The following is a 22,833-nucleotide window of genomic DNA, read 5'->3' on the forward strand; positions in this document are numbered from 1 at the left end:
ATTTGCATCTGCTCTGTGACTGGACTACACAGACCTCAATGCTGTATGGGCTTAGTAGTTTGTTTGCCTCCTAACTCTGGTATGTACACAGTCTTGTACCGTTGTCTTTTTTTTCATATATCACTGTTTTTTAAAGGCGATTTCTAATCTTTTGAATTAATGGCCTACCTATTCAACGTTTGGAACCACGATAACTAGCATGTTGTTGAAATGTTGTTAAGTTAAGGAGCCACATGCACGAAAAGAGGGGTGCGGCCCGTCGGAGCCCTATACACTTGAATGGCAGATGCCTGCTATCTAGCTTCTGAGGGCGTAGCCAATGGCTGACTTAGCTAGCTAGATTTATCTCCCCAGACCACCAAAGAAAAATCCTGATTGGATCTTTTTTTCCTCTTCAGTGTTATCCCCCTAATCCTTTCCAACAAAAACTGAAAAGATTAATTCATAATATCATTGAAAATCATAATATAATTAGACTATCATTGAAATATTATTGAAAATATCAAATAGAAATTAAAACCAAATGTATACTTTAAAACTACAACAATTATTTTATAAATCAATAGGCCTTCTCTGAAGGCGTAGAAGGCCCTGACGGTTCCCCACTACAGATAAAAACAAAAGCAGGTGTGCCGTGCAGGAAATGGGTGTGGGCTCTTTTCTTCTGTACTCGGGATAGCACTTGTCCTTTAGTGCATGAGGGAAAAAGCACACTTACACATGCGAGTGGGGTTAAGTGTGAGTTTGAATGTAAAGTCCATAAATGCAGAGAGCCATGTCGGAAATAAGGTTTGTCAAGGTCAAGGACAAAAGTGGAGCAACTTAAAAAATCATGGCTAGGGCTGTTGAAATGAACAAAGGGAAAAGGTATTGCACACAATATGTCAATTTCTGAGCAGCCATTCCTCTGGACATAAGATCATGGCAGCAGAATAATAGGGATTACGTCACTCAAGGTGTTCTGTGAAATGGAATAAAGTTTATCATTTTAAAAGGCCAATTGATCATTAGAAAACCCTTTTGCAATTATGTTAGCACAGCTGAAAACTGTTGTGCTGATTAAAGAAGCAATAAAACTGGCCTTCTTGAGACTAGTTGAGTATCTGGAGCATCAGCAATTGTGGGTTCGATTACAGGCTCAAAATGGCCAGAAACAAATAACTTTCTTCAGAAACTCATCAGTTTACTCTTGTTCTGAGAAATTAAGGCTATTCCATGCGAGAAATTGCCAAGAAACTGAAGATCTCGTACAACGCTGTGTACTACTCCCTTCACAGAACAGCGCAAACTGGCTCTAACCAGAATAGAAAGAGGAGTGGGAGGCCCCGGTGCACAACTGAGCAAGAGGACAAATACATTAGAGTGTCTAGTTTGAGAAACAGACACCTCACATGTCCTCAACTGGCAGCTTCATTAAATAGTACCCGCAAAACACCAGTCTCAACGTCAACAGTGAAGAGGCGACTCCGGGATGCTGACATTCTAGGCAGAGTTGCAAAGAAAAAGCCATATCTCAGACTGGCCAATAAAATGAAAAGATTAAGATGGGCAAAAGAACACAGACACTGGACAGAGGAAGTTGAAGTGTTATGGACAGACAAATTGAAGTTTAAGGTATTCGGATCACAAAGAAGAACATTTGTGAGACGCAGACCAAATGAAAAGATGCTGGAGGAGTGCTTGATGCCATCTGTAAAGCATGGTGGAGGCAATGTGATGGTCTGGGGGTACTTTGGTGATGGTAAAGTGGGAGATTTGTACAGGGTAAAAGGGATCTTGAAGAAGGAAGGCTATCCCTCCATTTTGCAACGCTTGATTGGAGCCATACCCTGTGGACGGTGCTTGATTGGAGCCAATTTCCTCCTACAACAGGACAATGACCCAAAGCACAGCTCCAAACTATGCAATAACTATTTAGGGAAGAAGCAGTCAGCTGGTATTCTGTCTATAATGGAGTGGCCAGCACAGTCACCGGATCTCAACCCTTTTGAGCTGTAGTGGGAGCAGCTTTACCGTATGGTACGTAAGAAGTGCCCATCAAGCCAATCCAGCTTGTGGGAGGTGCTTCAGGAAGCATGGGGTGAAATCTCTTCAGATTACCTCAACAAATTGACAACTAGAATGCCAAAGGTCTGCAAGGCTGTAATTGCTGCAAATGGAGTATTCTTTGACGAAACAAAGTTTATTTCTAACCTTGTCAATGACTACATTTCCTATGCATTTTGCTAAATTTCCCATTCAAACTCATTTCATGTATGTTTTCATGGAAACAAGGATATTTCCAAGTGACCCTAAACTTTTGAACAGTAGTGTATATATTTTTTTGCTTAAATGGATAATACCACAACGGATTATTATTATTTATTCAGAAGCAGTTGTTTGCTGAGTTAACATTAAGCATGGGAAATAACTGTGCTGTTCAAAAATATATTGTATTGTAATTTCAGGAACACTAATTGAAATTTGAGGAACGATCGTAATTTTCTTATTATGGCTGTTGGTAATGAAAGGGAAACTGATTAAATCGGGTGAATTTCACACTGTCCGTTCCTGGGGAAACTCTGATGACGGCATGACCGTTTGATTCAGGCATACAATCGGAATGTATTGCTGTGTAGCTAGGATGTCAGTCCCAATGAGGTCGTTCGCGATTTGTTATGAAATGTGAAATGTCCTGTGACAGTGTTGAGTGAGCAATCAGTGTTCAATAGAGGTTTAACATAGTACATTATATAATCACATGAACCATTTATTGTCTAATAAGATTTTTTTTCACACTACACAGCTCCACAAACTGCATTGGACTGCTTTGGCCCAGTATTTTGCAGCCTATGGCCCTTCCAATTGATTGTTAGTTTCAAGGCCATTATCATAGTTCAGAAGGTGAATGGAATAATGGCTAGATAGTTAGACTGGCGGACGGACGGACAGAAAGACAGGAAATCAGGCATGCGAACAAACAGGCAGACATGCGGACAGACTGACAGACAGTCAGGCAGGAAGACAGGCATGCGAAAAGACTGACAGACAGACAGACAGACAGACTGACAGGCAGGCATGGGGACAGATAGAACAAACAGAACAGAACAAACAGAAGAAAAATAACAAACAGAAGAAAAGCTGTGCAAACAGTTATTGACTGATGATGATCCTTGACACCATCATTGAAAATGGCTTTGAGTGAGTTCCAAATGACCATTTCCCCACACATCGAGGGCCTTAACCTCATGAAAGTGAGATGACTAGCAGACTACTGCAAGCATTTGTACACCATTTAAAACCTTTCAGATTGGATGAGGAATATCAAAGCCTTTGGGAATGCTCAACAGTCCTCACATAATCAGAAATATGCCATGCGTACGCACACATACTGATATGTGTTTGTAAGTGGATCGTCCACATGTTGTTCTGTACAGCTGTGGAACTGCTGAATCCCACTTGGGGATGCAGGGATGCCTGCCCCCCCATCCCCCTCACCTCACCTAGACAGCTGTGTGTACCAATGTCATGCTGCAGACCGTGTATAATGCTCCCCACAGTGCCGTGGTACAGGCTCCTCCCTCTCCATAGTCCCCCCTAATTTGAATAAATCAGGCTAATTTGACTCCCCATTTGGCTCCAGACGAAATTTAGTATTAATAATTATTTGCAGAAAATTAATTAGAGGCAAATTAAGGGCTCAATTTTCACATTCAGCAAATCATCTGGAACTGATATGGCTAGAACTGACGGCTGATGCTATAGTCTAATGACAATTTGAATTTTCCATCTTTTATGACTTTTGTCCGCTCGTGTCTTTGGAAAGTTGTAAGGTGCTGTCAGTGACTTTCCTTTGTGGGGAGGTATGACCTTTGTGGGGTTGAAATAGCATTTGTTAGCCGCACTTGGAGCCAATAGAATTGTCCCAAAAGTGTGCGATGGAGCCAATAGAATAGTCCCAAAAGTGCAAACCCTGCCCATCTGGCCCAACAGGTTATCAAATACTATGAAATAAAGATTATTGACAGTGAAGAGTTGAGCCTAGAACATGGGGGTGTGGTGAACCTAGGTTAAGAAAAGGGAAGTTAAATCAGAGACATCAGGGGACGGGGGGGGGACGGGGGGGGGAGACTGGGGGGCTGCTGGGTGGCGAACAACCAGGGTTGAGAAAAGGGAAGGTTAAGGAAAGGAAAGCTCTATCAGGGACATGAGGGGTGGAGACAGCTGGGCGGGAAACAAGGAATCCGGCATCCTGGTGAACTGAAACTCGGCCTAACCACAATTAAGAAGAAGGAAGGACCATAGACACTGAGTGTACAAAACATTAGGAACACCTGCTTTTTCCATGACATAGACTGACCAGGTGAATCCAGGTGAAAGCTAAGCTCCCTTATTGATGTCACTTGATAAATCCACTTCAATCAGTGTAGTTTGAGGGGGAAGAGACAGGTTAAAGGATTTTTAAGCCTTGAGACAATTGAGACATGGTTTGTGTATGTGTGCCATTCAGAGGGTGAATGGGCAAGACAAAAGATTGAAGTGCCTTTGACTGGGGTATGGTAGTAGGTGCCAGGATCACCAGTTTGAGTTTGTCAAGAACTGCAACGCTGCTGGGTTTTTCACGCTCAACAGCTTCCTGTGTGGATCAAGAATGGTCAAGCAACCAAAGGACATCCAGCCATCTTGACACAACTGTGGGAAGCACTGGAGTCAACATGAGCCAGCATGTCGACACCTTGTAGAGTCCATGCCCCGACAAATTGAGGCTGTTCTCATAGTAAAAAGGTGTGCAATTCAATATTAGGAAGGTGTTCCTAATGTTTTGTATACTAAGTATAAGTACCAAATAAGGGCAATAGCTGCTCTAAAGCCAATGGACAATAATGACTGTACGCACTCCAGGCCTTGCTCTCTCCGTTCGTCCTCAATCGTTTTCTTGAGATAGGATGGTAGATTTCAGCTTATTACCTTTATCTTGGTACTCAACGAGGGCCCACTTCAAATGCTTCTAGGAATTAAAGGGACATTGAGGTAAATAGACCATAAAGAGAAAGTTGAAAAGAGTGATGGTAGACAAGGACGACACTTGCATAAATAGATAATCGATTCCTATATGAACACTGTCACGGATAGGAATCAGCGTATTCCTGCTAATGCTTCAGACTTATGCCATGGTCCATTATATGCTGATTGCTTCATTCCAAGGTTATTATAGTTTTATGTTTTTATATTCGTTTTTATTTCTATTAGTTTTAAGATTTGTATTTGAAATTCAGTTTAGTTTTAGTCAGTTTTCAGATCTGATTTTCTAGTTTTCTATTTCGTTTTTTTTATATTATTTAGTTTTAGTGTTAGGGACAGAAAGTAGCCAATGCGTGGGAAGCTAGAAGCCTTTTATGTGTTGTATAGTTTTGGTGTTTTTAGGGATGTCACATCTTGCCACTGTGGGGCAGTAATGCATGAGGTGATGGTTCAGGTCATAGGTTAGGTTTGGTTTAATCATCATAACGAAGTTGCACCAAGTAAACAGTAGTAGTGGGTTAATTTTCTTAACAACCAGGAGCGTTGAAGCTCGAGGCTAAACTTGTCCACTGTTGTGGTCTCGTAGATACCACATTGTAGCACCATGAAGCGCAACTGTGCACATGCGCAGATAATCTGTATGACTGTGTGAGAGCAAATTTTTGCATCGCTCGTTCCTCTTCTCAGACATTGCATGCATCAACCAATGATTGCGTGCCACGTTATCAACTGTGAAGTCGGGCACCAGGCTGCTATACCATATGATGTGGTTAGCTGATACGTATAATACCTATCTAGACGTTGTAACATCTGGCATGCGTTAGCAACGTCTGAACACGACCGATATGTTAAAGCAATCTAGTGCCCGACTGCACAGTCGATGACATGGTACGCAACCATTGGTTGATGCATGCAACGTCTGAGCAGGGGAACGCGACCAATATCTGCGGTGCTGCTTGTAGCAACATCATCTCGCTGAATCTACCTTTAAATTAAAGTCAATGTCAATGTTACCTGCCAGATTCAGAAGCTTGAAAACCCCATTAGAAAAAAAAGCTTGAAAACCCCTTTAAATTTTTTTTCTTTTTCGAAACTGAACATAATTCATGATGGTTATTTTATTTTAGTTAGTGGTTTATTCCAGTGTTATACTTCTTACCATGAATAAACCATGAGGGGCCAAGCCAGTGGAAATCTTATCCAGTCGTGTACTGTTATAGGCTTTCGTTAAAAGATTAGGGATAGTCATTTCACGGGGCCCTGTGGATGTGTTTATACTTATTTACTCACTAAAGGTGGTGCAAATGGATTTTGTCATAGGTTGTACCAGTCTTCCAGCTATACCAACAAAGTCAATGTTGCAAATTTGAGGGAATTGCTTTTGATACTAGCACATGAGATGCATTCTCATTTCGACGCCAAACCCACCACTGGTTTGCATGGCCAAAGAGTTCTAATTTCATGTAATCTGACCAAAGCACCGGTTCCAATCCATGTGCCAGTGCCGTTTAGCAAACTCCAGGTGTTTACATTTGTTGGATGACATGAAAATAGAGCTCTTTGGCCACACACACCAGTGGTGGGTTTGGCGTCGAAATGAGAATGCATGATCAGGAAATAACCCCATCAGAGTGATGGAAGACTTCCTGGCACAGCTACAGTGGGGAAAAAAAGTATTTAGTCAGTTCTCCCACTTAAAAAGATGAGAGAGGTCTGTAATTTTCATCATAGGTACACGTCAACTATGACAGACAAATTGAGGGAAAAAAATCCAGAAAATCACATTGTAGGATTTTTAATGAATTTATTTGCAAATTATGGTGGAAAATAAGTATTTGGTCACCTACAAACAAGCAAGATTTCTGGCTCTCACAGACCTGTAACTTCTTCTTTAAGAGGCTCCTCTGTCCTCCACTCGTTACCTGTATTAATGGCACCTGTTTGAACTTGTTATCAGTATAAAAGACACCTGTCCACAACCTCAAACAGTCACACTCCAAACTCCACTATGGCCAAGACCAAAGAGCTGTCAAAGGACACCAGAAACAAAATTGTAGACCTGCACCAGGCTGGGAAGACTGAATCTGCAATAGGTAAGCAGCTTGGTTTGAAGAAATCAACTGTGGGAGCAATTATTAGGAAATGGAAGACATACAAGACCACTGATAATCTCCCTTGATCTGGGGCTCCACGCAAGATCTCACCCCGTGGGGTCAAAATGATCACAAGAACGGTGAGCAAAAATCCCAGAACCACACGGGGGGACCTAGTGAATGACCTGCAGAGAGCTGGGACCAAAGTAACAAAGCCTACCATCAGTAACATACTACGCCGCCAGGGACTCAAATCCTGCAGTGCCAGACGTGTCCCCCCTGCTTAAGCCAGTACATGTCCAGGCCCGTCTGAAGTTTGCTAGAGTGCATTTGGATGATCCACAAGAGGATTGGGAGAATGTCATATGGTCAGATGAAACCAAAATATAAATTTTTGGTAAAAACTCAACTCGTCGTGTTTGGAGGACAAAGATTGCTGAGTTGCATCCAAAGAACACCATACCTACTGTGAAGCATGGGGGGTGGAAACATCATGCTTTGGGGCTGTTTTTCTGCAAAGGGACCAGGACGACTGATCCGTGTAAAGGAAAGAATGAATGGGGCCATGTATCGTGAGATTTTGAGTGAAAACCTCCTTCCATCAGCAAGGGCATTGAAGATGAAACATGGCTGGGTCTTTCAGCATGACAATGATCCCAAACACACCGCCGGGCAACGAAGGAGTGGCTTCGTAAGAAGCATTTCAAGGTCCTGGAGTGGCCTAGCCAGTCTCCAGATCTCAACCCCATAGAAAATCTTTGGAGGGAGTTGAAAGTCCGTGTTGCCCAGCGACAGCCCCAAAACATCACTGCTCTAGAGGAGATCTGCATGGAGGAATGGGCCAAAATACCAGCAACAGTGTGTGAAAACCTTGTGAAGACTTACAGAAAACGTTTGACCTGTGTCATTGCCAACAAAGGGTATATAACAAAGTATTGAGAAACTTTTGTTATTGACCAAATACTTATTTTCCACCATAATTTGCAAATAAATTCATTAAAAATCCTACAATGTGATTTTCTGGATTTTTTTTCCTCAATTTGTCTGTCATAGTTGACGTGTACCTATGATGAAAATTACAGGCCTCTCTCATCTTTTTAAGTGGGAGAACTTGCACAATTGGTGGCTGACTAAATACTTTTTTCCCCCACTGTATGGTCTGTACTGATGAGTGTAGAGGTGTGTGTGTGTGTGCGTGTGTGTGTGTGTGTGTGTGTGGGCGCCTCCAAACTGGCACGTTGATTTTATCCGTGATTTCTAATGCTTTCTCAATGGGAAAATATGGTAGTGGATCTTTCATGCTATGGGGCTATTTTGCTTCCACTGGTCCTGGTGCCCTTTTTAAGTTCAACTGAATAATTAACTTACCAGGGACCAGGACATTTTAGCAAAAACAACTTGGTTGCCTCTGCCAGGAGGCTGATACTTGGCCGCAAGCAGTGGTGGAAAAAGTACCCAATTGCCATACTTGAGTAAAAGTAAAGATACCTTAACAGAAAATGACTCAAGTAAAAGTGAAAGTCACTCAGTAAAATACTATTTGAGTAAAAGCCTACAAGTATTTGGTTTTAAATATTCTTAAGTATCAAAGTAAATGTAATTGCTAAAATATACTTAAGTATCAAAAGTAAAAGTGCTTATATTAAGCAAACCAGATTACATCATTTTCTTTAGGAATGTAGTAAGGTAAAAGTAAAAGTTGACAAAAATACAAATAGTAAAGTAAAGTATAGATACCCCAAAAACTACTTAAGTAGTACTTTAAAGTATTTTTACTTAAGTACCTTACACCCCTGGCCGCAAGTGGATCTTCCACCAAGACAATAACCCCAAGTAGTAACCCCAAGTCCCATGTGGCTCAGTTGGTATAGCGTGGCGCTTGCAAATCCAGGGTTGTGGGTTCGATTCTTATGGTGTACTAGTTCGAAAAAAGTATGAAAATGTATGCACTCACTATTGTAAGTCCCTCTGGATAAGAGCATCTGCTAAAATGTAAACATCAAAATCCACAAAGAAATTGTTAGTTGGTCACAAAATCAACATTTTGCAGTGGCCATCTGTCTCCGGACTTGAAACCCATTGGAAACCTGTGGTTTGAATTGAAGAAGGCAGTCCATAAGCGCAGATTAAGGATATCAAGGATCTGGAAGGATTCTGTATGGAAGATTGGTCTAAGATCCCACTCAATGTGTTCTCCAACTCATACAACATTTGAGAAAAAGGCTCAATAATTTTGACCCCTACCTTTTTGAGAGAAAACATAGTATTTGTTTAACAAAACATATTTCTCTGAGCAATTATATTAGTATAAAATAATTGTATGTATTCGTATAAAAAAAATTAATTTCTCCCTTTTTTTACCATACAATAAAGCTCAGTATTTGAATAATGTATATTATACAGTCATTTTTGCTCATCTTTATCAAGGGTGTCAATCATTTCGGACTCAGTGCTTTCAAAAAGTATTCATACTCCTTGATTATTCCACATTGTGTTGTTACAGCCTGAATTCAAAATGGATTAAAATCAAAAAAAATTCTCACCCATCTACACCCCATAATGACAAAGTGAAAACATGTTTTTAGACATTTTTGCAAATATATAGAAAATGAAATACAGATATATCTAATTCACATTCCTGAGTCAATACTTTGTAGAAGCACCTTTGCCAGCGATTAAAGCTGTGAGTCTTTCTGGGTAAGTCTCTAAGAGCTTTCCACACCTGGATTGTGCAATATTTGCCCGTTATTATTTTCAAAATTCTTCAAGCTCTGTAAAATTGGTTGTTGACCATTGCTAGACAACCATTTTCAGGTCTTGCCATAGATTTTCAAGTAGATTTAAGTCAAAACAGTAACTCGGCCACTCATGAACAATCACTGTTTTTTTGGTAAGCAACTTCAACTTCAACAACTCCAGTGTAGATTTTGCCTTGTGTTTTAGGTTATTGTCCTGCTGAAGGTGAATTCATCTCCCAGTGTCTGGTGGAAAGCAGACTGAACCAGGTTTTCCTCTTGGATTTTAGCTTCATTCCGTTTCTTTTTTATCCTGACAAACTCCCCAGTCCTTAACGATTACAAGCATACCCATAACATGATGCAGACACCACTATACTTGGAGAGTGGTACTCAGTAATGTGTTGTATTGGATTTGCCCCAAACATAACACTTTTATTCAGGACAAAAAGTTAATTGCTTTGCCGTATTTTTTGCAGTATTACTTTAGTGCCTTGTTGCAAAATGGGATGCATGTTTATTCTGTACAGGCTTTCTTCTTTTCACTCTGTCAATTAGGTTGCTCAGTTTTCTCCTGTCACAGCCATTAAACTCTGTAACTGTTTTAAAGTCACCATTGTCCTCATGGTGAAATCCCAGAACGGTTTCCTTCCTCTCCGGCAACTGAGTTAGGAAGGACACCTGAATCTTTGTAGTGACTGGGTTTATTGATACACCATCCAAAGTGTAATTAATAACTTCACCATGCTCAAAGGGATATTGAATGTCTGTTTTGTTTTTTTAACCAATCTACCAATAGGTGTGTAATTAATAACTTCACCATGCTCAAAGGTATATTCAATGTCTGCCTTTTCTTATTTTACCCATCTATCAATAGGTGCCCTTCTTTGCGAGGCATTGGACAACCTCCCTGGTCTTTGTGGTTGAATCTGTCTTTGAAATGCACTTCTCGACTTAGGGACCTTACCGATAATTGTATATGTGGGGTACAGAGATGAGATAGTCATTCAAAAATCATGTTAAACACCATTATTGCACACAGAGTGAGTCCATGCAACTTTTTATGTGACTTGTTAAGCACATTTTTACTCCTGAACTTATTTAGGCTTGCTATAACAAAGGTATTGAATACTTATTGACTCAAGACATTTCGGCTTTTCAATTATAATTAATTTGTAACAATCTCGAAAATACATAATTCCACTTTGACATTATGGGGTATTGTGTGTAGGCCAGTGACAAAAAATCTCAATTTAATCAATTTTAAAATGTGGAAAAAGTCAAGGGGTGTGAATATTTTCTGAAGGCACTGTACATACACAGTATGTGTGTGCATGTGCATGCATGCAATAAGTCTCCGTCCTGAAATCCACAAGACAGAAATAAATGCTATTAACTAAGTTTCTTTTAAATGCACGATTTCTCTTTCATGTCAGCTGGAGAGGATATGGAACACCTCTATGGGGACACCTCATTTCCAATGAAGTTTGATTTGGAACAAATTAGGATTCATGAGGAGTGATGAGTAAATGTCTGTTGATAGTTAACACAACTGGGAAATAATTATAAAAGATGGTGTCTCAAAGGATCTGATTTAGTTGACTCTGTACGGGGAGGGAAAAGTTGGCTATTGGAAGAAAGTTACATCTACAGTATACTGTAACACATTGGTCTACTGATGTCTCCTAGCAACAGATGTGCCGCCATATCCTTCTCTCCCCCTCTCTCTCTCTCCCTCTCTCTCCCACTCTCATTCTCTCTCATTTAAATCCGAAATGCTTTATTGATAAAAAATTATTTGGATGCCAAAGCAACAATGTTGAACAATTCAACACTGAAAAACATGAAATACAATACAAATATTATCTTGCTCTTTCTGGTTGTCTTCTCTGTCATCCCATATGCTCATGGGCCCAACCTTAGCGTATAAAGACACATTTCACAAACACCATTCTCTCTTTCTCTCTCTCTCTCTCTCTCTCTCTCTCTCTCTCTCTCTCTCTCTCTCTCTCTCTCTCTCTCTCTCTCTCTCTCTCTCTCTTTTGCTCTCTCTTTCTTTCACTCGCTTTCTTTCGCTCTCTCTCTTTTGCTCGCTCTCTCTCTCTTTTGCACTCTCTCTCTTTCGCTCTCTCTCTTTTGCTCACTCTCTCTTTCTATCTCTGTCTTTCTCTTTCTTTCCCTCTCTGTTTCTCTGTCTCTGTCCCTTGCCTGTTTGTTTTCATCCTATATGCTCACAGGCCCACCTAAGCATTTATAGACAGCAAGACATGGATGCCAATACTCTTCTCTATCTCCATAGACATTCTTGAGCTGTAGAAATTGATTGAGAGTGCAGTTCCCCACCCGTCACTCTAGATTGGCCCTGACTGGCTGGCTCCTGGTGGGGCTGAGAGGAGAGGAGTGCTGACTTTGCCTTGCTCCTGTTCTCCATGCATCAGCTCTGTGGTGGGAGGTGACTGGGAGCCCCTGCCACGCTGGCGAAAAACAAATAAATCGATTTTCCATTCGTCTCCTATGGAGATCCCGTAGCACGCTGGGTACAGGCTGAGGTGGCGGTGCAGCCCACTGCGCCTGCTGACTGATTTCTTGTCCGATGCCTCGGCCCCCTTTCTCTTTTTCCACTGGGTTGTAGCGTGGATCTATACAGGTCTGTGCTGTGTTCCCCTCTACTTGTTGAGATGGGGTAGTATGACCCTGTGCCATGTCCCGTTGTTTAGCAGGGTTGATAAAAGCCATATTCTTTGTCAAACCTCTATCTAGATTGTCCATATTCCTTAAATAGATACAGCACATTGCCATGTTTGGCTCTAGTCGTTGTAGAGAGGTGTTGCTATGGCCTTGTTATACTTGTGAACCTCTTTCCTGACTATCCTTGGTCTGTGGATTGATACATACCTGTGACACGTTACTTGTCAAGATGGGTTAATACAGCTGTGTCATTTCATATCATGTGTTCTATTTTATTCTGTCATGTATTCCCATTCCTTGACTGTCACCCTCTTTCTATCTAGACCAGGGGTAGGAAACCCTGATCCTGGAGTTCCGCAGGCACTTCATGTTTTTGATTTAACCGACCTGGAAGACCAGGTGTGTTGAATTTAGGCAATCATTGAACTGATCAATTAGCTCAGTTGGTCAGTTGTGGTGCCTAGTTGGAACAAAATCCTGCAATACCTGTGGCACACCAGGAACAGGGTTACCTACCCCTGATCTAGACTCTCCATGGTCTGTGGATTGATACAGGTGTGTGCTATGTCCTCTTCACTTGTGTTATTACGGCCTTATGCCACAACCCCTTCTCTATTTAGCCTTACTATGGTTTAAGAAAGTAGTCTACCATGTCCCCTTCACTTATTTAGAGAGGTAAATGCAGTCCTATGGCTTCTCATCTCTTTTCTTCAGACTTACTATGGCTTAAAAGTCCTGTGCCATGTCCCCTTCACCTGTTTAGAGGGATTAGTAAAGCCCTATGGCTCACCCCCTTCTCCCTACATATGTTCACTTGGTAAGTAAATAGCCATTATAATGCTTTGTGAAATGCCAAAAGTCACGCCTCCCTTTTACTTCTCTACCTTTTAACAGGGGTAAACACTATATTATTTTCTCTCTGCAAACTTTTTACTGAATAGTATTTCTCTAAAATGTCCATTATGTAGTTTTGTGTATGACCTGACTGATTTCTGATATAAATCAAGTTATAGCTCTGTCATTATCATCGAAACTAAGTCTGATAAGCGGTATACCTGTTGGTAGCACTTTAGTTAACAATGCTGAAATAACAGGGTAACGACAGAGAAGTAACAGCAACCGACAGGGAAATAACAGGGTAACGACAGAGAAGTAACAGCAACCGACAGGGAAATAACAGGGTAACGACAGAGAAGTAACAGCAACCGACAGGGAAATAACAGGGTAACGACAGAGAAGTAACAGCAACCGACAGGGAAATAACAGGGTAACGACAGAGAAATAACAGCAACCGACAGGGAAATAACAGGGTAACGACAGAGAAATAACAGCAACCGACAGGGAAATAACAGGGTAACGACAGAGAAATAACATCAACCGACAGGAAAATAACAGGGTAACGACAGAGAAATAACAGCAACCGACAGGGAAATAACAGGGTAAGTCACCCACTGTAGGCCTTTCTAAAGATATACCTACAGTAAATAGTCCTAGCTACCATTGCAGCCCAGTCCTCTTTTTATTAGAGGGGTAAATACAGTACTATAATGTACTCAACTCTATTCTCTTTACAGATCTTCACTTAGCAAAGACAGCCTTGCGTTACGGTCACTTCCCTCTAATAACATCCAATGAATAATTGCAGCCCAGTGCCATGTCCAACTCTAGTGACAGGCTTTCAGTGGTCAGATACACACACATACTCAGTCCCCCCCTCTCTTCTCTCTTCAGATACAGTATTTATGGGTAATATCAGCTTCACAATATGCCCCCATTTACTCCGCTGCCTTCAGACGGATGGATTCTATGCGAGGGACAGTGTGGGTGCAGGCTTTTGTTCCAGCCAAGCAGTAGCCCATCACACCTAACTCTCCTAATCAAAGTCTTGTTAGAAGACTATGGCCAGTTGATTAGTAGAATCAAATGTGCTACCGCTTGGCTGGAACCAAAACCAACTTGCCTACCGCTTGGCTGGAACCAAAACCAACTTGCCTACCGCTTGGCTGGAACAAAATAAAACAATTTAGCCACATTCACTTGTCTACAGTGGGATAGATTCTGATTCCTGCCTTGTGCTTCGTTCCACTCTCTGCCTTTAGAGGGGGTAAATCCAGCAATCCAGTTTTAAGCTGCCTATGTCCCCTTCTTTCTACCGTGTTTAGAGGGTAAAATGCAGCCTTTCACCCATAGCCTCTATATTAATTCACCATATTTACAGTGGAATAGCAAGCAGGCCCTCTGAGGAGAAAATGGATCCCCCAGGCCGTGTCTCCTTTTCTCTCCTTGTCTGCATCCACAAATGACACCCTAATCCCAGAGCTCTACGGACGCCAGTCAAAAGTAGTGCACTATATAGGGAATAGGGTGCCATTTGAGATGGAGCACTTCTCTCTCTATGAGTAAACACAGCCCTTTGAAGTTGCCTATTTGAGTGACTTTTGAGGGGTAACATTAAGCCCTTACTCTGTCTTCCTCAGTCTCTACTCATTCCTGCTTGCTTTCTGAGCAGGTAAATCAAAGACCTGTGCCAAGTCTTCATTTCTGCTTCTTCCTAAAGCGGGGTTAATGCCGTTTACCAGGACTTTGAATCCTCTCATTGTACTTTAGGCTGTGATACCAAAAGAGATGGAAAGAGAGGGTGATACCCATGCCTTCCTCTCTTATTATCTGATGGATTAATGAGTATAAGTAGCGGGGCATTAGCGAACACTATTATAGAGAGCTTCTCTGTGAACTAGAAATGGCTTGACAGTCGCCTCTCTTTAAGGTTGGGAGGACGCATTTCTTCCCAGTTCATACAATCCATTGTTCTACAGTTACATTCAGTCAGTGGATCATTTGTTGTTTTAGAATGAGCTGTGTGGGTGGCCATGGTCTTACACAGCAATACAAAAGGGACAAACATACTTTTCCTCAAGAAATATGTGGGCCTACTTGGCAATAAGACATTTTAACAGACTATAATCTGAGGTTTTAGGGAACAATATAGCCTACAATGTACAATGCAATTCCAAAATAACAGCTACAACACAGAATATTACATAGAGCCTCTGAATATTACAATTATTAATGCATAAGGTTGGTTGGCACATCTAGTATTCTCAGGAGTGGTTGGATTTCCTGGAAACATGTGGTTATATCGCCACCTGCAGGCAGACCCAGGGTGGTGCTGTTGGCTCCCACTGACTTGCCTGGCAGGAGAAAACATTGACACATTATATGGCAAACAAGGGCATCTGAAAAAAGAACTGGGTTAACAAAGCTTTTAGATTTGTTTATGCAAGTGCTGTACTTTTCAGAAATGTCTGCAGACATCCTTTAGTTCAATGCTTTTATTAATTCCTTTCTTTGCTGTAAAACCTTTGTACTATTGACAAGGCCAAGTACATTACAGGGTCTGTCATTGAATTCATGTCACTCATGTTGCGTTTAGCCTCTACATTTACATTTACGTCATTTAGCAGACGCTCTTATCCAGAGCGACTTACAAATTGGTGCATTCACCTTATAGCCTGTGGGATAACCACTTTACAATATGTTTTTTTTTTCTTTCTTTCTTTGGGGTGGGGTAAGGGGGGGTAGAAGAATTACTTTATCCTATCCCAGGTATTCCTTAAAGAGGTGGGGTTTCAAGTGTCTCCGGAAGGTGGTGAGTGACTACGCTGTCCTGGCGTCGTGAGGGAGCTTGTTCCACCATTGAGGTGCCAGAGCAGCTAACAGTTTTGACTGGGCTGAGCGGGAACTGTGCTTCCGCAGAGGTAGGGGGGCCAGCAGGCCAGAGGTGGATGAACGCAATGCCCTCGTTTGGGTGTAGGGACTGAAGGTTGGTGTAGTTGACTGAAGGCTGGAGGTTGGTGTCATCTTAATTGGGGAGGATGGGTTCGTGGTAATGGCTGGAGTGGAATAAGTGGAATGGTTTCAAATACATCGAACACATGGTTTCCATGTGTTTGATGCCATTCAATTCACTCCGTTCCCCTCACAGCTCCGTAGGCAAGCACCATGGTCTTGTAGCAGATGCAAGCTTCAACTGGAAGCCAGTGGAGTGTGCAGAGGAGCGGGGTGACGTGAGAGAACATGGGAAGGTTGACCACCAGACGGGCTGCGGCATTCTGGATGAGTTGTAGGGGTTTAATGGCACAGGCAGGGAGCCCAGCCAACAGCGAGTTGCAGTAATCCAGACGGGAGATGACAAGTGCCTGGATTAGGACCTGTGCCGCTTCCTGTGTAAGGCAGGGTCGTACTCTCCGAATGTTGTAGAGCATGAACCTACAGGATCGGGTCACCGCCTTGATGTTAGCGGAGAACGACAGGGTGTTGTCCAGGGTCACGCCAAGGCTCTTTGCACTCTGGGAGGAGGACACAACGGAGTTGTCAACCGTGATGGCGAGATCATGGAACGGGCAGTCCTTCCTCGGGAGGAAGAGCAGCTCCGTCTTGCCGAGTTTCAGCTTGAGATGGTGATCCGTCATCCACACTGATATGTCTGCCAGACATGCAGAGATGCGATTCGCCACCTGGTTATCAGAAGGGGGAAAGGAGAAGATTAGTTGTGTGTCGTCTGCGTAGCAATGATAGGAGAGGCCATGTGAGGATATGACAGAGCCAAGTGACTTGGTGTATAGCGAGAATAGGAGAGGGCCTAGAACTGAGCCTTTGGGGACACCAGTGGTGAGAGCACGTGGTGCGGAGACAGATTCTCGCCACGCCACTTGGTAGGAGCGACCGGTCAGGTAGGACGCAATCCAAGAGTGAGCCGCGCCGGAGATGCCCAACTTGGAGAGGGTGGAGAGGAGGATCTGATGGTTCACAGTATCAAAGGCAGCAGACAGGTCTAGAAGGACAAGAGCAGAGGAGAGAGAGTTAGCTTTAGCAGTGCGGAGAGCCTCCGTGACACAGAGAAGAGCAGTCTCAGTTGAATGACCAGTCTTGAAACCTGACTGGTTTGGATCAAGAAGGTCATTCTGAGAGAGATAGCAAAAGAGTTTGCTAAAGACGGCACACTCAAGAGTTTTGGAGAGAAAAGAAAGAAGGGATACTGGTCTGTAGTTGTTCACATCGGAGGGATCGAGGATAGGTTTTTTGAGAAGGGGTGCAACTCTCGTTCTCTTGAAGACGGAAGGGACATAGCCAGCGGTCAAGGATGAGTTGATGAGCGAGGTGAGGTAAGGGAGAAGGTCACCGGAGATGGTCTGGAGAAGAGAGGAGGGGATAGGGTCAAGCGGGCAGGTTGTTGGGCGGCCGGCCGTCACAAGTCGCAAGATTTCATCTGGAGAGAGAGGGGAGAAAGAAGTCAAAGCATAGGGTAGGGCAGTGTGAGCAGGACCAGCGGTGTCATTTGACTTAACAAACGAGGATCGGATGTCGTCAACCTTCTTTTCAAAATGGTTGACGAAGTCATCCACAGAGAGGGGGGGGGGGGAGGATTCAGCAGGGAGGAGAAGGTGGCAAAGAGCTTCCTAGGGTTAGAGGCAGATGCTTGGAATTTAGTGGTAGAAAGTGGTTTTAACAGCAGAAACAGAGGAAGAAAATGTAGAGAGGAGGGAGTGAAAAGATGCCAGGTCCGCAGGGAGTCTAGTATTCCTCCATTTCCGCTCGGCTGCCCGGAGCCCTGTTCTGTGAGCTCGCAATGAGTCGTCAAGCCACGGAGCAGGAGGGGAGGACCGAGCCGGCCGGCCGGGAGGATAGGGGACATAGAGAGTCAAAGGATGCAGAAAGGGAGGAGAGGAGGGTTGAGGAGGCAGAATCAGGAGATTGGAGGGAGAAGGATTGAGCAGAGGGAAGAGATGATAGGATGGAAGAGGAGAGAGTAGCGGGAGAGAGAGAGCAAAGGTTGCTACGGCGCATTACCATCTGAGTAGGGGCAGAGTGAGTAGTGTTGGAGGAGAGCGAGAGAGAAAAGGATACAAAGTAGTGGTCGGAGACTTGGAGGGGAGTTGCAGTGAGATGAGTTACATGGACGATACATTGGAGATAATATAAGGCAAGTACTGGAAACAATAGAACACTATGAAAAATCTGGGAAACCAGGCCTGCTATTCATAGCAGACTTTGAAAAGGCATTTGATAAAGTATGACTGGAGTTTATATATAAATGTCTGGAGCATTTCAATTTTTGAGAATCTCTTATAAAATGGGTTAAAATAATGTATAGTAACTCTAGGTGTAAAATAATAAATAATGGCTATTTCTCCGAAAGTTTTAAACTGTCAAGAGGAGTAAAACAAGGTTGTCCAGTATCGGCATATCTATTTATTATGGCCATCGAAATGTTACCTATTTAAATCAGATCCAACAATAATACCAAAGGATTATAAATCCAGGGCTTAAAAACAAAGGTCTCATTGTACGCTGATGATTCATGTTTTCTTTTAAATCCACAACTTGAATCCCTCCACAGCCTCATAGAGTATCTAGATACATTTTCTAACCTCTCTGGATTACAACCAAATTATGATAAATATACAATATTACATATTGGATCACAAAAAATGATAAGATCTTGCTACCATGAAAAGGTAAATACCTGTCTATTTGTGGAAAAATCACCCTGATTAACTCTTTAGTATTATCCCAGTTTACCTATTTGCTTATGGTCTTGCCTACGCCTAGCAAACAGTTTTTTAAATTATATGAGAAAAAAAGATTAAATTTTATTTGGAACTGCAAGCAAGAGAAAATTAAATGTTCCTATTTATATAATGAATATGAATTCGGAGGACAGAAATTATTAAATATTAAAGCATTAGAACTATCACTAAAAGCTTCAGTCATACAAAAGTTATACTTAAATCCGAACTGGTTCTCTAGCAAATTAGTAAGATTGTCTCACCCCATGTTCAAGAATGGCCTTTTTCCCTTTATTCAGATTACAACCTCTCACTTTCAGTTATTTGAAAAGGAAATAATCTCCCAAATATCACTATTTCTATAACAAGCCATAGAACGTTGGTTGCAATTTCAATGTAATCCTCCAGAAATGACGAAACAAATAATGCAACAAATATTGTGGTTAAACTCAAATATACTAATTGATAAAAAAAACATTATAAAAAAAGAAAGAAAAGAAAAGGTATAATCTTCGTAAATGATATCATAGGTAGGACTGGTGGAGTTATGTCGCTCATGCAGCTATCAAAAACACATGGAAATGTCTGCTCTACCCAAAATTACAACCAAATAATTGCAGCCTTACCGCAAAATTGGAAGAGGAAAGTGGAAGGGGGAAAAAGTAAGGAACTGGTCTGTCGGCCCTGCATTAAAGACCATAATTGGTTAAAGAAAATTGTGATAAATAAAAAAGTGTACCAGTTTAATTTAAGGACCAAAGGATTGACAGCCGTCCCATATAGATTGCAAAATAGTTTGGAAGAGATTTTTGATGTACCGATTCCATGGCATAGTGTTTATGAACTGATACGCAAAACGACGCTGGATTTAAAACGTAGAATTGTTCAATTAAAATTATTATACAAAATTCTTGCTACCAATAGAATGTTATTTATATGGGGGATACAATCTTCCAAGCTCTGCAGATTTTGCTGCGAAGAGACAAAATCATTAGATTATTTGTTTTGGTATTGTCCATTTGTGGCTTGTTTTTGGTCACAGGTCCAGGAATGGTTGAAGGATTGCAATATTTACCTGGAGCTAACCTTGCAGATAGCATTACTGGGTGATCTGAAAAGTAATAGTCAATCGATCAATAATATAATAATATTTTTAGCAAAAATGTTTATTTTCAATTTACAATCTGTAGAAACAATGAGAATAGAAGGGTTCATAACTTTTGTGAAACATCACAGTACAGTTGAAAAATATATGGCAAATATAAATCCAATATGGATGGTGTTAAGAGATAGATGGGAGGTGTTAAATGGAGCTGAAGGATGGGACTAATAACAACTAACAACAACTAATAACAAGATAACTAATGTGAAGCATACTGTGTCCATAATAATTACATAGGTCATAGGTTGAGAGCTTTTGTGAAAGAGCACAGTTAGAAAGATATGGCATATAAAAGCAAACCGGATGGACATCATGAAAATGAGAGGTTGAGGGTAGAGGAAGTTCAGGAGTAAAAACAAAGAAAATATAATTATTGTAAAATTTACTGTGTCCATAAAATGTATATAGTATGTATAAGCTGGATGTAGAGGCCTAAGCGTTGTTGTTAACAAGTTTACTCCGATTAGGGGAGGGGTTGTGGGGTTGGAAAGTAATAAAGGGAAATATATTTTTAAAAAGGATATGTATATGTATTTATGTGTATGTATGTGTGTATATATATATATATATTTATTAATTTTTTTGCGGGGGGAAAAAAACATATGGGGGATTGGAAGTGATGCAGACAATTACATTGATGGAAGTTACTATCTATATGCAATATTAAAGCTGATCTACCCCCCCCAAACAAAAAAAAAAAGGGGGGGGATGGAATGTGAGTATAACATAACATCAAACCTGGCTATAGCACTTGAAAGATTTCAAAAACTTGAGCTGTGCTTTATTGACTTGCTTTCCTGTCACAATGGAACTAGTGGAATTGTCCCAAAAGAGTAAACACCCCACCCATCTGGCACTCCAGGCAAGCTCAACCAAAGGTTTCAAAGATTTCAGACAATTTTTCAAACAGGGTTTGCATAACATAACGTAACTCAACACAACACAATAACCTTTTTTCATCTGAATTGAATGTAAAGAAAATCTTTCCCCAAGGTGCTTTGAAAACACAGATAATAGTAAGGTACTGTAGAGTAGAAACATGAGCTGCGTGTTAACCCTATCATATAAATGTTAATAGCTTCATAACTGGGAAACGTAATACAATTATATGGAGCTTTCCATGGGGAAAGTATTTAGAAACAGAAAAATACCTTTGACCTCTGCTATACAATGGACTGTTATGTTGAGCATATTGATAATTCCATTAACAATTCCATGTGTTGACCTGTCCTTTCCACATCACTGGTTGTTGCAGAAATGGTGGTACTCAGTAATGTGTTAAATGCTTTGATCCTTGTGGGTTGGAAAAGGACATTGCATCAATTATGGGTCAACAACATGTTGTGGGCTGCAATAGGGCAGTGAGAAATATATGGAAATCGAACTCAGGCCTGAATGATTACGCTGCTTCAGTGATTAGGCATTTTGTCTGGATGTGTGACTAGCTCATGTGGTTTTACTACTACTATTGCTGCTACTACTACTACTACTACAGGCACTACTATTACTATTACTGCTACTACTACTACTAGTATCAGAGATCTCTTGAGTTTAGGAAGGAAAGAAGCTGGCCGTTTGAGGGGACTTGAGACATTTTAGCAACGCCTATTTGAATGGGGCCTGTACTGTAATCCAATTTTGTCACTTCAACACTTTCTTAATTGTCTTTGTTGCAAATAAATAAATAAATAAGGAGATGACGCAGAACACATTTCTCGAGAACGGAGGCAGATGTGGCCTTGCCTGCCTATCTGAATGACTTGTGAACTGAGTACACAAAAACCCTTTCATGTACTGTATTGTTTGTGTACATGTCGCTCTTGCTAAACATCTTTCACTGCCCTTCTGTCATGTCAAGTAGAGCAACACAGCAATATACACATGTTTGCACCACAAGGCACACAAACCCCATCCCACATGTTTTCAATGTTTGCGGGAGAATGCATCTGGAGGCCTGTGCTCCCTCCTACACAATGTCCCCTTATTCCTCTATTCTAAGAGCCCCCCCCCACTCTTGTGCCTCTGAAAAGCAATTTCCCATTCAAATACAGTGTGCTTGAAATCACCACTCACTCCCACCACCGCAGCAATCCAAGCTCACTGGAGCTTGCAAGGCTGCCGAGACCGCACTACCCTTTCATGTGGCTCCATTCTGAGAAGGGAAAGGCAACACTGAACACTGAGCTCAATCCCCTGGATGGCCTGTTTCGGCTGTCCACGGCAATCGATTGGTGGTATTGAGCGCCGCACCGCCTGAATCCAACTTGACGGATGCCGCGGAGGCTGAGGCGTCCAAATGGCCTGGCGAATAAGGCTGTTTTGACAGACCCGTTGTGGTGAAAAGGCCCTGTATTGAGCACAGTGAGCGACTGGAGCGCTGGGGCTGCGAGATGGGAGCATTTTGAAGGCACTCCCATCTGGCCGTCACCGCCATTCACTCGGCTCAATGGCGTGGTAAACGCATTTAGACCATTTGAGAAGTCACAAACACTCTGAGAAAAACTAGTTCTCCAGCCAACCCTAGTGGGACTAGAGCTAATGGCTCCTCCACGGCTTTTAGAAAGTGGGAAAAGATGGATACATGC

Source organism: Coregonus clupeaformis, chromosome 13, assembly GCF_020615455.1.
Source record: "Coregonus clupeaformis isolate EN_2021a chromosome 13, ASM2061545v1, whole genome shotgun sequence".
In the NCBI taxonomy this organism is placed as follows: domain Eukaryota; kingdom Metazoa; phylum Chordata; class Actinopteri; order Salmoniformes; family Salmonidae; genus Coregonus; species Coregonus clupeaformis.